We start from the raw sequence: 13,200 nt of genomic DNA on the forward strand, positions 1-13,200 counted from the left end.
GACTTTTTTTGTTCTTTTGACTGGACTTATTAGATTATCGCTGAACCATCCAACAATTTTCTATTGGTTATGTATTTTGGTAATATCTTCTAGAATGTCTTAGTTTAAGTGGTTTAAAAACTGTAGATTCGTAAAATTGTTTGTGAAATTTTGAAATCCGTCCTTAGTTGTTTTTATTGCCTTAAGACTTAGTCTCACTAACAGCAAGCCCAATTGGCTTCCTTAAATTTTGCAAGATGCTCCGTTTTAGTATTGCTGTTACAAAATTATGTTTTTAATTATTTTCGGGGAAAAAATATTTTAAAAGATCAATGAAATTTTGAACTTTGTCACATTTTATATTACTTCTTTAATTTTTAGCTAGTAACTGTAGGAACAGATTGCATCGCCGTTTTAGCGAGCTACAATTCCAGCACTTTAAGTGTTTTGTTTTCAACTAATGGTTTGCAGGCTTTGATACTACGTACTTTCGTTTAAAAATTGCGATTTCGGTTTATCTGCCCATTTTTTAGATTGCTTTTTGTCCATCCTTTGCAACAATATCATTCTAATGGGGATGTTCTTTTTGCCTTGAGATAACAGAAGTGTGCAATTGAACCTATTTAATGTTCTCAGTGGATTGCTTATGGTTTTAACGGCTGCGATACCGTTTTCTCCTTAAATTATTTGATCTTTTAGAAAAATGACTGATTTTTTGTTATTTTTGTAATATTATGACAATTTCTGCTTAATTTAATGACATATCTCTATTGCTTCCTCAAGAGATATAAATGAAGAGGTCTCGTTTTCTGTCACAATTTTTTAAGAGGAATAAAAGTACGTTTTTAATGGTATCATTTGATACCTAATGGTTTTAGTCACGTAGAAAGTAATGATTTTCTAAAATAAATCCATTTTTTGTACTGTGCTCTTTCTGCTGTTTCTGTCAAATTGTCAAATAATCTAATTATGGCAAAGTGCCATGATTCTTATATGGAGTACAGCTTAATTTGCATGGATCAGGTTTTATCTGATGCCATTTTGGTTTTGTTCTTGTTTTCTTTTAAATATAGACATCGACTTTTGGGTGTAATTAATGTTGACTGTCATTTGAAAATTAGGTTTTTGTCTCGCATCCTCCTCAATGGCAGGTCTCATCGGCCATCTAATGCGGCGTTAGTTTTTTCATTTAGTGATTTTCTGAACAATATGTGATTTTTTGAAAGTTTTCCATCTCTTCTTCATTGGGCAGACAGAGGAGTCAAAAATATGGATGAGAGGGGTCGGAACTTCATGTGCAAACGCACGTTACCGAGCCTTATTGTTTTCTTTCTCGAGTTTTATATTCGGTGTTTTGCATCGGCCTAGTAAAAAAAATGTCAATATCTTCTGCCTAGCAAGCATTTTCGCAACCATTGGTTTCTGGGAGTTAAAAATTGATGTCAGGCCGTACTTAATCTGATTCCTTTTTAGTAGAACAGAGTAAAACAAGGAAACGAATCTGACTGAAATTGATAAAAGCTTTTTTAATTGCTCTCTCCTATCACAAAAGATTAGTCTCAATTCTCGTGGGTGAGATGAAAAGCCCAACACTGCTGATAATTAGGCCTCCTAATCTACCCTTTTGGGTCCCATTTGACTTCAAAATTTTCCACCAGTTTAATTGATAATTCATACGTTATTGTAAATGCGTTTGATTCAATTTGAATCATTTGCTTGACTCAGTTTGAGTGGCGCTTTGATGATTCAAGAAACATCATAGAATGAGATAAGGTAAGCATATTACTAACAAAATAAAAGTAAGGCTAAGGCTAATTAAATGTGTAAAATCAGTTCGCAGAAAATAGTATTCCTCTAATTTTTTCTGTACAGCAATTAGTCATAATTTATGCCTAGCTCTGCAAACATGCTTTTCCGAAAATTTATAAACAAACCTTTGTCGAAACTGGTTTCAATTTCAAAATATCGCGGAATTTTTCTGTTCGGGTTTTCTTGCGACTGTTTTGAGAGCTCCAGCTGTGTTTATGAGTTCTAATGGATCTTGATAAAGAAGCATTCATAAAATGTTATTTTGATACATTTTGAACACTTTCAAATTCTCAAATTGACTTATGGGAAGTGGGTATAGCCCATGGGCTGTTATTATGAACATGGCAGCTTTTCTAAACAAATGCTTCTTTGTCCGTTTATATTTAAAAGTCTCCGAGGTATTTGTTAGCTTTTCAAATTTACTTGAAAATCCCCTTTTGAAGAGAAAGAAAGAGGTGGTATTAAAATAACTTAGAAGTTGATAATTTAACAATTTTACCTCCGGTGCCAAATTTACTACCCAACCGGCCAGTAATCCGGGTTAATGCAATTCTTGGCACGTTTATTTTAAACTAATTTGTTTCTCGCTGCGGCAAATGTCTTGCGATTTCCGCTTTTTTAAACAAAAAAATTGTTATTGAGAAATTTATAATTAGATTTTATACCAACTGAAATCTGTTGGATTGACTGTTCGTTATACTGCACTAGAAAGGTAAGACAGGCCGCGCATCTTCGAATTTCAGTTTCAGTATTTTTCTTTTGCTGATATTTCTTTGTCTTCTGCTAGATGAAACTTGTTTTTAAATGACTAATATTGATGAGTTCCGTTTCCTAAATGTGAATTGTTGTGAAATTTGAGCTAGGATAATTGCATATTTTTCAGTTTCATCTTTTAGCGTATAATTCGCCTATGAGCTAATATTCTAGTAAACTATTGTTTAAATAAAAGTACCGACAATCATAGTGAGTGACAAACTGATAAATAGTAACACACTTTATCTAAAGGTTATCTCGTTGATGGCCTGAGCTACGGGAATTAGGCCTGAATTCACATAATAACTTAGTGAATTAAAATTAAATAAAAAAATATTTTTTTCAATATTTCCTTATTCTGAAAATCTAGAAGTTGTGAAAGATTTGAATTTTTCATTTTTCTTGGAGAGCAGAAATACGAATAATTTCTTCAGCAATTGATTCAATTTCTTTGATAGGTCTCCAGCTGTACCTGCTTTTCTAGTCAGACTATATGCACCAATTTCCAGCGAAAATTATAAAAAATTATAGTTGGTGTAAAGCCCCTGGCCTACAGACGATTGAGGGGTCGAAATTAAGGTGGTTTTCGACCTGTCAAAGCAGTATTCTCAATTCATTGTAAGTCATGAATTGTGTGTGGTATTCTTATTAGTGTTATTAAGGAGCCACATTTTTGGCCATTGGTGCTATCTAAAAGACAGCCTAGATAAAGTTCCTTGATAGCCTCGGAAAGCCTCCTAAATGTTTGTTATTATCTAAACCATTTTTTTCAGATGCACATTTTTTGTTTTTGTATTTTTAAGAGAATATAAGACTCAAAACAATAAGCATAATCTGATAAAAAAAAGTACAAATCGATAGATATGTCCTTCTCAAAGGCACAAAACGATCAAAATGATTGAAATGATAGCACTGATGGAAATTGGTGTCATAATGACTGTACTAAAGTATAATAGGGTTTCTGCTTAGTGGGAACTATTACAGCACTCAGGCCGAGGTGGCCAGATCTTATTGAGCTCTGACCAGGCCATCTTCGAGCACACAAATATGTTCTCGGTGCGCTTGAATTACATATTCTGTAAAAAACTTCGAGCGCACTTTTTTTATAAACAATGGTTTGGAACTTATGCGACCAGAGGTAACCAAGGTTTGATCAGAAGCGCTTTCAAGCGGTTACTAGTCTGATCAGAGGCCTATTCAAGCGCACAGTAGTCTGATCAGAGGCCAAGATGAATGAATTTTTTTCAAATTTTGTTTTCTTTTACTGCAGATATTGTCCTTGCTAAGAGTCATTAATACAGAAGCATTTTGATTAGAACCCCATTGAAAATCTCATGAGGTTAGCCAGATCCATGGGGTTTAGCTGACACCAACTGCAGGTCCCCTCTTAAAAAGATTTGGATTCACAAAGGAAATTTCATGTACAACCATCAACAATCAAGTTTATTACAGCAGCAGCTTGAAGAGTTTTTTTGAGTTTAAGTTTGAATTTGGGACATTGGTTCTAAACTGTACACTGTTTCTGGGGTACGAAGCCATTATAAACACCGTGGAGGGTTTTTACTGGCTTTTCTTGGTTGCGATTACTTGTCGTTGATTACTTCTGGATAGCCGTGTTTGCAGTTGTTATTGAAGATTGTTGGGCATAAAGGTAAGTTTTGTCTGGGATAGGGAAGAAAGGAAGAATAAGTAGGTAAAAGAGGAAAGAAAAAAAGAGATTGAATTAAACTGAAACTAGAAGAAGGGCTGAGAAATAATCAGCTTTGTTTGTTTGCTCGAGACAGCTGCGACGCGTTGGGGGATCGAACTCCCGCTGTGTTTTTCATTTAGAATACTTTTGTGTTGCGCCAATATACACACGTCTCTGCTTGAGAACTGTCTTTATTCAGTTATCGTGGCTGATGAGTTTCTCTCGATTTTTGAATTGAATTCGTTATACATAATTGAGATACTTTAGAATCATTGGTCCAAAGTTTGCCGGTTTCGAATTGTATCGTATGTTTTACAAATGCTGAGCATTCAAGCTTGAGGGGATCAACAAAATGTCTGTACCCACTACTCCCGAGAGTCCTCCTTCAGAGGAGAAGTTTCCTCACGGCATGGTTCGGTTGTTTCCTCTCGAAAGCTTCGGCGACGGAGCCAGGGATCCCCGGCAGATTGCCCGAGAGAAGCTTCCTCTGTTTGAGGGGCTGTTACCGGATGGACTGTCGGAGGCTTATAGAGCTTGGAAGCGACAGAAGCGCATTTTAAAGCCTAGGAAACGGCGGGCAGCTTCTGATTCTGATTCAAAAGGATCGAAGAAGCTTCCTGACCCTAGATTAGATCCTGACTTTGACTCGAAGGATCCTTTGGGTCTTAGTCGGTGATCACTGATTTTTAAATCAGTAAATAGGAAGAAACGGTTGTAATGTCAGTAAGCCTAATCAATCGGAAAGTCTAATGTGCTTTTGCAGTTGTTCTTTGGACATCGCCTTTTCTTTTCTATAAGCCGTAAAATTGCTTCAATTTTGTTCTTTTGTGCGCGCTTGATGTATTCGTTCGCCAACCGTATCTGAATGTTTCTTATAGTAGGTGAGTTCGATTCTTCATGTAACTTTTGCACGCTGTACCATCGAGGTTTCCTTAAACATATTCTCAGTGCTCTGTTTTGCGCTTTTTGCATGATTGATATGACTGTTTGCGATTGGTTTAGCCAGCAAGCGTTTGCATATAGAAATAGGGGCCGGATCCAGGACTTGTACAGCAGAAGTAAACTCTCCTGCTCAACATTGAGGTTGCTTAGACGCTGCAGTTGGAAGATTCGCTTGTTTGCTCTGCTGGTGATGTCTTTACAATGTTCATTCCAGTTTAGTTGTGGCGTCATGGTTATTCCGAAGAACTTTATGGTTTTGGCTTCCTCAATTTGTTTGCCGTTGATGTTTAAACTGAGACTTGTTTGTCTTTTCGAAGGGTTTTTGAATAGCATGTACTTTGTTTTGGCCGGGTTTATTTTGATTTTCAACTTATCACACAACTTTATGAGAGTGTTGAGTGAGGCTTGGAGTTTGCTTTGTATTAACTGACTGGACTTTGACCTGTAAAACAATGCAAAGTCATCTGCAAACTGAGAAATTTCTGCTGGCGTTTCTGGAATATTAGAGACATAAATTAGGAATAATATGGGCGCCACAACGCTACCCTGGGGGACTCCGGCTGTTGGTGAGAACTTCTCGCTTCTCGTATTCTTAATTTTCACGTAAACATTTCTTTGTGAGAGGTAGGAGTTCACCCATTTGATGATTTTCGTCTGTATTCTGATTTTAATCAGTTTATCAATCAAACCTAATCTCCAGACTGCATCAAAAGCTTTTTCGACATCAAGGCAGACAAGTCCCACCATTTCTGACCACTGGTATGCTTCACTTATGTGCTGAGTAAAAACATGGAGGTTATCGGTTGTGCATCTGTTTGCTCTGTATGTACTTTGTTGTGGTCCAAAGACTTTGTTTGCTTCAAAGTGGTCTAGGATGAGATTTTTAACAACAGTTTCACAGACCTTTGCAATACAATTGGTTAGGCTAATTGGTCTGTAATTTTCTGCTTTCTTCTTGTCTTTTTGAGGTTTTTGGAAGCATTGTTACTTGTGAGTCTTTCCAAAGGCATGGCACGTAAGAACTGTTAATTGAGCTGGAAATAATTATGCATATGAGAGCTTTAATGCTTTTTGGTAGCGCCTTCAGTAGCTGATAGCTTATTTTGTCTTAAAAAGATTTGGATTCACTGTAGATCAAGACGTTTTTATTTAAAGCTGCCTAAGTTGATCTATTCAGTTAAAAACATGAATTAATGGCAAACTCAATAATTTTCTTTTCCGAACTTGCCTTTTGTTTGCATTAGCAATACTTTTAGAATTGGCTTTTTGTTAGTTAAATAGTTGACTAAAGACATCAATTTTCATGAAATGAATATATTATAGTGACATTGAGAGATTTGATCATTTTCAAAATCATTCTCTGATCAGACTATTTGGAACGCCTTATACATTTTACTCTGCTAAAACGAAATATCGAGCGCATTTTAGTCTGATCAGAGGCGATTTCGAGGGCACTTTATTCTGATTTCGAGCGCACTTCAGTCTGATGAGAGGCGGATTCGAGCACGCTCTTGTCTGATTAGGATTTGGCTATCGAGCGCACAATTGTCTGATCAGAGAAGTTTTTCCAATTCACTTTAAGCGCTCGTGGAGCTTTGAGCACACTATAGTGTAATCAGAGGACAATTCAGTCTGGACCTCAACCTGGGCATTAGGTTAACAGCAACTTGTTCTCAGTTGTGGTTTTATATTGTTCCCCAAATTTCACGCAATTCGTTTCGCGATCATCATCGCTCTTCTTTGATGACTATGGCCACTTTTTTTAGACTCAAACTACGAAATGGGACCATCATTGCATCCAAACTTAATCAAGCTGTGATTGATTCCAGGCTGTGGTAAAATGAGAACTCGCTTTGTTACATACTGCTGCGAGGAAGTCAGAGTACTAACATGTCAGACATCTTTCTCTTGACTAGACTTTCCGTTGGCTCAATTGTTGTGAAATGATAAATATATAGGTTTGAGAAATAATTTTTTCATGATTATGCGATGGCACTGAATGTTTTTTGCTAACCTGTTGTATCAATTTTCATTCAGTTTAGTTTTCTTTTTGCGAGCATTTCTCGAAGATGGTCCTAACGAAACCCTGGGATAATCAATGCTACCTTGAATATTGACCAGAAAAATACAAAAAAATAAAGTTGAAAAACTTGGAAGTGAAGACAGCGAGATCAAGTATTCTACTATGATGTATAGACTTTAAATCGTCTCTTTTGCGGAGTTGTTAATTGAAAACAATGTGCAAAAAGCAGTTTTGTTATTTGCCAGTCTAATAGCAGTACATACTAGTCAAATTTCAGTTATAAGGGCTAAGGGCGTTTTTTGTGCAATATACCGTAATATTATGTCCACTGGTCAAGAAGTTATAGAGCGGTGAACTTTGCAAACTGAACAGGATCGTTCAACATGATAGCCACTTTTTGCTGTTTATTTTATTTTTTTTAATAAATGAAAATATGACCATTGACACAACAAAATTTCTTCATTTGTCAATTTATTCGCACATTCATTGAAATATTTACACCTTTAAAAGTTTTTTTTAAACATTATAAACATTTTTCTTGCAAATTTTGCAGGATATAGCCACTTTTTCTGGCAGATCCTACAAGATAAACATTTTTCTGGCAGATCTGACAAGATAAACATTTTTCGTTCAAATTTAGCAGGATAAATCCTTTTTTTTTGCCAGAATCTCGCGAGATGACAATTTGGTCTCGTTTGGGATGGAGACACTACGCTCTCCGATATGCTACACTACGCTCTTAAATTATCCGCATTAAATTGACTTTGAAATTGACCGCATTAAAAAATATTGCCGACTAATTTGGGAGCATTGGCAACGCTTTTTCGGCTTCTGGAACCATCGACCGAATGTAACATGAGCCATACTAGAACAAGACCTCTCTTTTCATTTCCAAAGTGTGCTGTTTTAAATTCAGCCTCGTGTTCCATAATGAACATTTCCTTAGCTCAATTAAAACAGGATTTGTCTAATTCTCATCTCGGTTTTTATTAATACTACACACTATAGCCAATCTTGTCTTTCCTGCCTTTGTGTGACACCTTTCACTGTTTTGACTGATTAAAAGAAGAGATATTGTATTGAGTGTGAAAGAGAGATGGTGTGTGCATATGTGTGTGTGTGTATGTGTGTGTGTGTGTACGAGTGGGTGCTATTAATAACAACAGGAAATGGGTGCCAATAATTACCTGGGCTTAACTAGGCAAACTGCCGGTAGAAGTGTCGACTCTAATCTTGAAGGTAAGTTTCAGATATTACATTTTTCATATCGATTTTTATATAAGTTAAAATTGGAGCACTAATTTTACCTAAATGATTTCTCAATTTTATACATATTTTTTGAAATTTACAGGTCATGAACAAACAAATTTTAGCTGAATATTTTTCCCGGATTATAATTTTTTTGTTTTCTGTTCAGAGATCTAATTTGCAAAAAATATTTGGGTATAAACGAAAATTTTCGATAAAATACAATTTCGTAATCAGCGAAGTCAACTGTAAATCAATACTTTCAGTTTTAAATATATTTTCTTTGAGGGGGAAGTACTTCATGATTAATTCGAAAGACTTGAGTTCAAATGGATAAATTTGAATTTGTTGTACATAACTGCAATTCCACAGTACAGTAGGTTTTCTACACCTTTCAATTTGAACTGTACAAACTTTATTTAGTGTATAGTTTTTGTTTTTGAAATGCACCTCAATTTCCACAAACATACAAACTCAGCAACGTTTTTAGACATAAATTGTTGATCTCGGATTTTATTTACTCATTTTTGGAGGTCTTTGGTTTTTTCAAGAATCTTGCAAGATTACCATCCATCCTGCAAGATCTTGCAAGATAACCCTTTTTACCAAGATTCTTGCAAGACAAACATCCGGTCTCGACTGGGGTAGTTTATTAACCCCTTTCAACCAAGCTGACCTTTAACTATTTATCTCGAGGACTAAATTAGTTGAAATGATTACGACAAAGAAGTCTATTGGCAAAGTGAATTATATAAATATCCTCATATTGCGGATAAACTGTCTGTGTATTATGAATTTTTTAGATTAGTCTTTTTTTCCAACCGTCCATGAAATGAGAGTTTGATCTTTATGCTACCCTTGCGCTGCTTTTGTTAAGAAAATTTTGGCCGATTGATATCTTTTGCCTAGAGATATAAATGGAGTTAACATTAGAAAACTCTTCAAAAATTAAATCAATTAATGAAAGGAAAATTCAGTTTTTTTGGTTCCCCTGAAATACGGGTTTAAAATTGTTTTTTTTTTTGCTTTTTTACGTTTCAAAAACTCCTACTCGAGTTACAGATTTAATCAAAATAAATGAGTAAAAATCAGGTATCTGAAAATGGTCAACAGCCATTAGTTTTCAATATAGTGTGACACAGATTTTATGAGTGTGGCATCCAATATAGAACCTTTGAAAAATGAGCACAAACATCTTTTAATTATGTTTTTATATTTTGACTTTCTATATGTGGTAAAGAGTAGAACACAAATTCATATCTGCTGTCAGAAGTTTTGGATTATGTTACTTCAAGTTTGAAAAAATACAGAAAATTTATAATCTGAAGCATTTACGGGCACTAGTAAAAATTCCATTCCACTATAATTTCCTCCTGTAAGAAAAAAATAATTGGAATTGATTTCTGATGATGTTAAAATGAGGTATAAGCAAAATAAAGCAAAAATTTATATTGGTTATACTATAACAACCTTTTCAGCGCGCAAATAGTACGCCTTATGTAGTCTCAACTGGTGTAAGTAATTCCGTTCTTTAGGGACAAATTATTTCTAGAAAAGTTTGTTTTTCTCAATTCAGTGTCATCCAAAATTGAAATTTGATGAAAATAATATTTAGGAAAATAATTGTTTTGTTGTACCCTGTTTTTGCTAACAAGCCTGATGGATTGTTATTAACAGTTTTCTCACGTTGCATAATTTTTTTTGCAATTACCGTCGTCATTACACACTGTTTTCCCAGCCGCATGTTTTTCCTACCAAATTATTCCCTGATTAGTCAATTTTGACTATCATATATCTTCTGTTAAGGGATACAAAAGTGGCACTTATAAGTTTCTCATGAAAAATTGAAACTTTAATTGAAAAGACAATTTAATTTTTTTTCTTAAGCTTTAACTTTTCAATTTTGCCAACTTTTCATCCTTAATCTACGCTTATGGGCAGTTTGCTCACACTTTATAACCATCATTTTTTATTCATCATTTGGAGGAGATGATTTGGTCTGATTCCTTTTTGATTAGTTGCTCATATTTCTCACAACGCTGTTTTTGCTATCAATATTTAACTTTTCCTTAGTCAAACAAATTTTGTTCTGCTTTAACTTTGGTTGGCTTTGCTTATGATGCTTATGATGAAACTTGATTTTTTTTCTTATGATGAAGCAAGAAAAACCTAATAACCAAATCAAAAAATGCGATAAAATAACACGTACCTTTGGATTTTGTTCATGAGAAAGCGATCAGATTTATTCCATTTTCGTTTCTTTGCTTCGTTCAATGGCAATCTGAGTCTTCACGGCTAGTTTCTGGCGCTATATCGGTTATATTTGTGTCCTCAGTAAAGCAGTTGTTTTTCCATTAGAAATCACCTTGGCAGCTGTTGTTCGATTTTGATTTTTAAATGAAAATGCTAAAAAAATTGTGTTTGTACTTTTTTGTCAGATATTGAGTTTCAAAGATTCAATTTTGCTAAGCGATCTGTAAACTGGAAACTGTTCCCTGCTGCATCATATAAAAAGAGCATTGTCTTTCATTTTTTTTTTGCCAAATGCAAAGACACCGTCGTCAATTTTGAGCTGCAATGACATTCACTATCTCAAGTGTCGAAGGTTTCAAGTAATTTTTATTTCTAGTCAGTGATTGCTTCCATGAAAATTGAAAAAACTTAGTAAACTTGGTAAAGGCAAACTGTACCTCAAAAGTATAGAACTCCTAAATGGATTGTACCAAGAAGGTTTGTTGTTGCGCTCATATTGTTCTGAACCCTCACAAGAACATCAAAATTACGAAATCTGATTTTTTTCGGAAAATTTTAAAAATTGAAAGATAGTTAGATTTTTTGTTTGACACCGTTTTCGGCAGGTTCCTGAAAAAGAAAATTTCAGCAGATCTTTTGGAACAAAACATATAACAGAAAGCTACACATAATAATAAAAGAAAGCTACACTATATATAAGAATGCCGCTTTTCAGACCTTTATCTTCGAAAGTTGCGGGGACAAAATAGAAATGATCAAAACTTTGTTGTGCATTCATAACTACATAAAACAAGCTATAAAAAAGATTGATTGAGTTTTTCCACTTGGAACAATTAGAAATTCAAAAGGTTGCTGGATATGAATGGCTCAAAGGATGCTGGACTCTATTTTAGTGCAAAAGTATCATTTGATGACTTTTTGCTGTAAAAAAAACTTTAGAGAGCCAATGGTTTCGCTGGCTTTTTGCTTTAATCAGGAGAAAGAAACTTTTCTACGAGCTATGGGAGAAACTGTTTTCTCCCCTTAGTTCAACCTAATTTTCTTTGAATGTAAAAATTGTGAAAAAAAGTCCAAGGTACAGCTGAATCTTTTTGAACAGGAAAAGAGAAGTTATACTTTGCCAACTATCTATTTTTTGGGATAGACACGATTTTTTCAAATAATTATTATCTGTTTTCTTCTAACTATTTCGGAACACAGCGCCATGTTGTTAAACAGATTCCGGAGGCTTTGATAAGTGATAGAAATTCAGGGGACATTGGAGTAGCTAAACTAAGCCAATAGTAGCGATTACTCCAAAACTCTGACACTGATGAAGAGTCTAAACTCTAGAGTACTTCTGGCCATGCCAGCTTTCGTTACGCATCTTGCTATGAAGCCACTTTGGTTTAGGTTTAGGGCTCGTCTGCCCTGAGTGTTTGCTACGAGAAGTTTGGAATTAGTTTTCCTATTTTACGAGCTATCAGAGTGCTTTGTTCATTCTTCGTTGTAGACAAATATTGATTAAAAAAAGTATGAAGTTGGTAATTATTACAGTCAGTCATGTGAGTCATTAGTCTTCGGTTCATTAATGCCCAGTCCATTCTCCAGGGCAAATAAAGAAAAAAATCTTTTTTGCAATAGTTGATGCCCTCTACTTGACGCCATTCAAGATGCTATAGTTAATGAACCCTCATTAATATGTTTTGGTTCAATGGTTCAATCCTCCTTTTTTTGGCCGGGGGCGGACAGGGAGGAGCGGTGGGTTAGGGGTAAAAGTCTGGCGCAGACAGGTAGAAATCAATATAACTCTTATCAGGGGTTGGTTATGTTACCCCAAAAGAGTAAAAGGGTTTTGATTAATGACAGAGCTAAGTATCCAGACCTTAGGGCAGTGTTGAAAGCGGGCTTATTCTTTATTGTTAAAATGGTTGTGCTACTTAGCTTTGCAGCGTTAGATATTTCAGAATTTTTTACTGACCATAAAAAAAGGTTTGACTTAATCTAGCGTGACATAACAATATGTTGATAAAATTTGCTAGCTGCTGACATTATTGTGACCAGTGATTTAAACCTTCATCCTCTACAAAACTGAAATCTTATTCAGATCTTCTAGATACAATTGTAATCAGGTTAGCGCAGTAATCAATTGGTTTCTCGATTTAATACTAAATTTATTACATTATGTAGGAATTGTTTGGTTCCACAAAACAGTATACTTCATAGTGATATGTATAGAATATGCATAAATTAAAGTAAATACAGTCATAATCGCATGCGAGCAAAACTAAAAATCTTCCAAATTAGCCAAATTATCTGTTTAATTGGTATTGTCGGACTTATTCTAAAAGGTTACAAATTTTCTCGCGCCAATTTGTTACATTGACGCAAACTCAATATTTACCCCATTTCTCAACAACTGTCGAACTAACAAATTGAAAAAAGATAGATCACGGGTTCTTGGCATTTTTGCTCCAAGGCCTACATTGATGCTTTATTGCAATTTTGAGCGAGTGTTTTTGAA

The 13,200-nt window shown here is 34.9% G+C and overlaps 1 protein-coding gene across 4 annotated transcripts in view; it reads left to right on the plus strand.

Moving 5' to 3' along the window:
- The window catches only part of LOC142339458 (uncharacterized), a 191,329-nt gene that overhangs the window by 74,450 nt on the left and 103,679 nt on the right, over positions 1–13,200 (plus strand). The gene's annotated exons all lie outside the window — the stretch shown is intronic.

The sequence above is a fragment of the Convolutriloba macropyga genome, chromosome 5 (assembly GCF_964194025.1).
Source record: "Convolutriloba macropyga chromosome 5, txConMacr16.3, whole genome shotgun sequence".
In the NCBI taxonomy this organism is placed as follows: Eukaryota; Metazoa; Xenacoelomorpha; order Acoela; family Convolutidae; genus Convolutriloba; species Convolutriloba macropyga.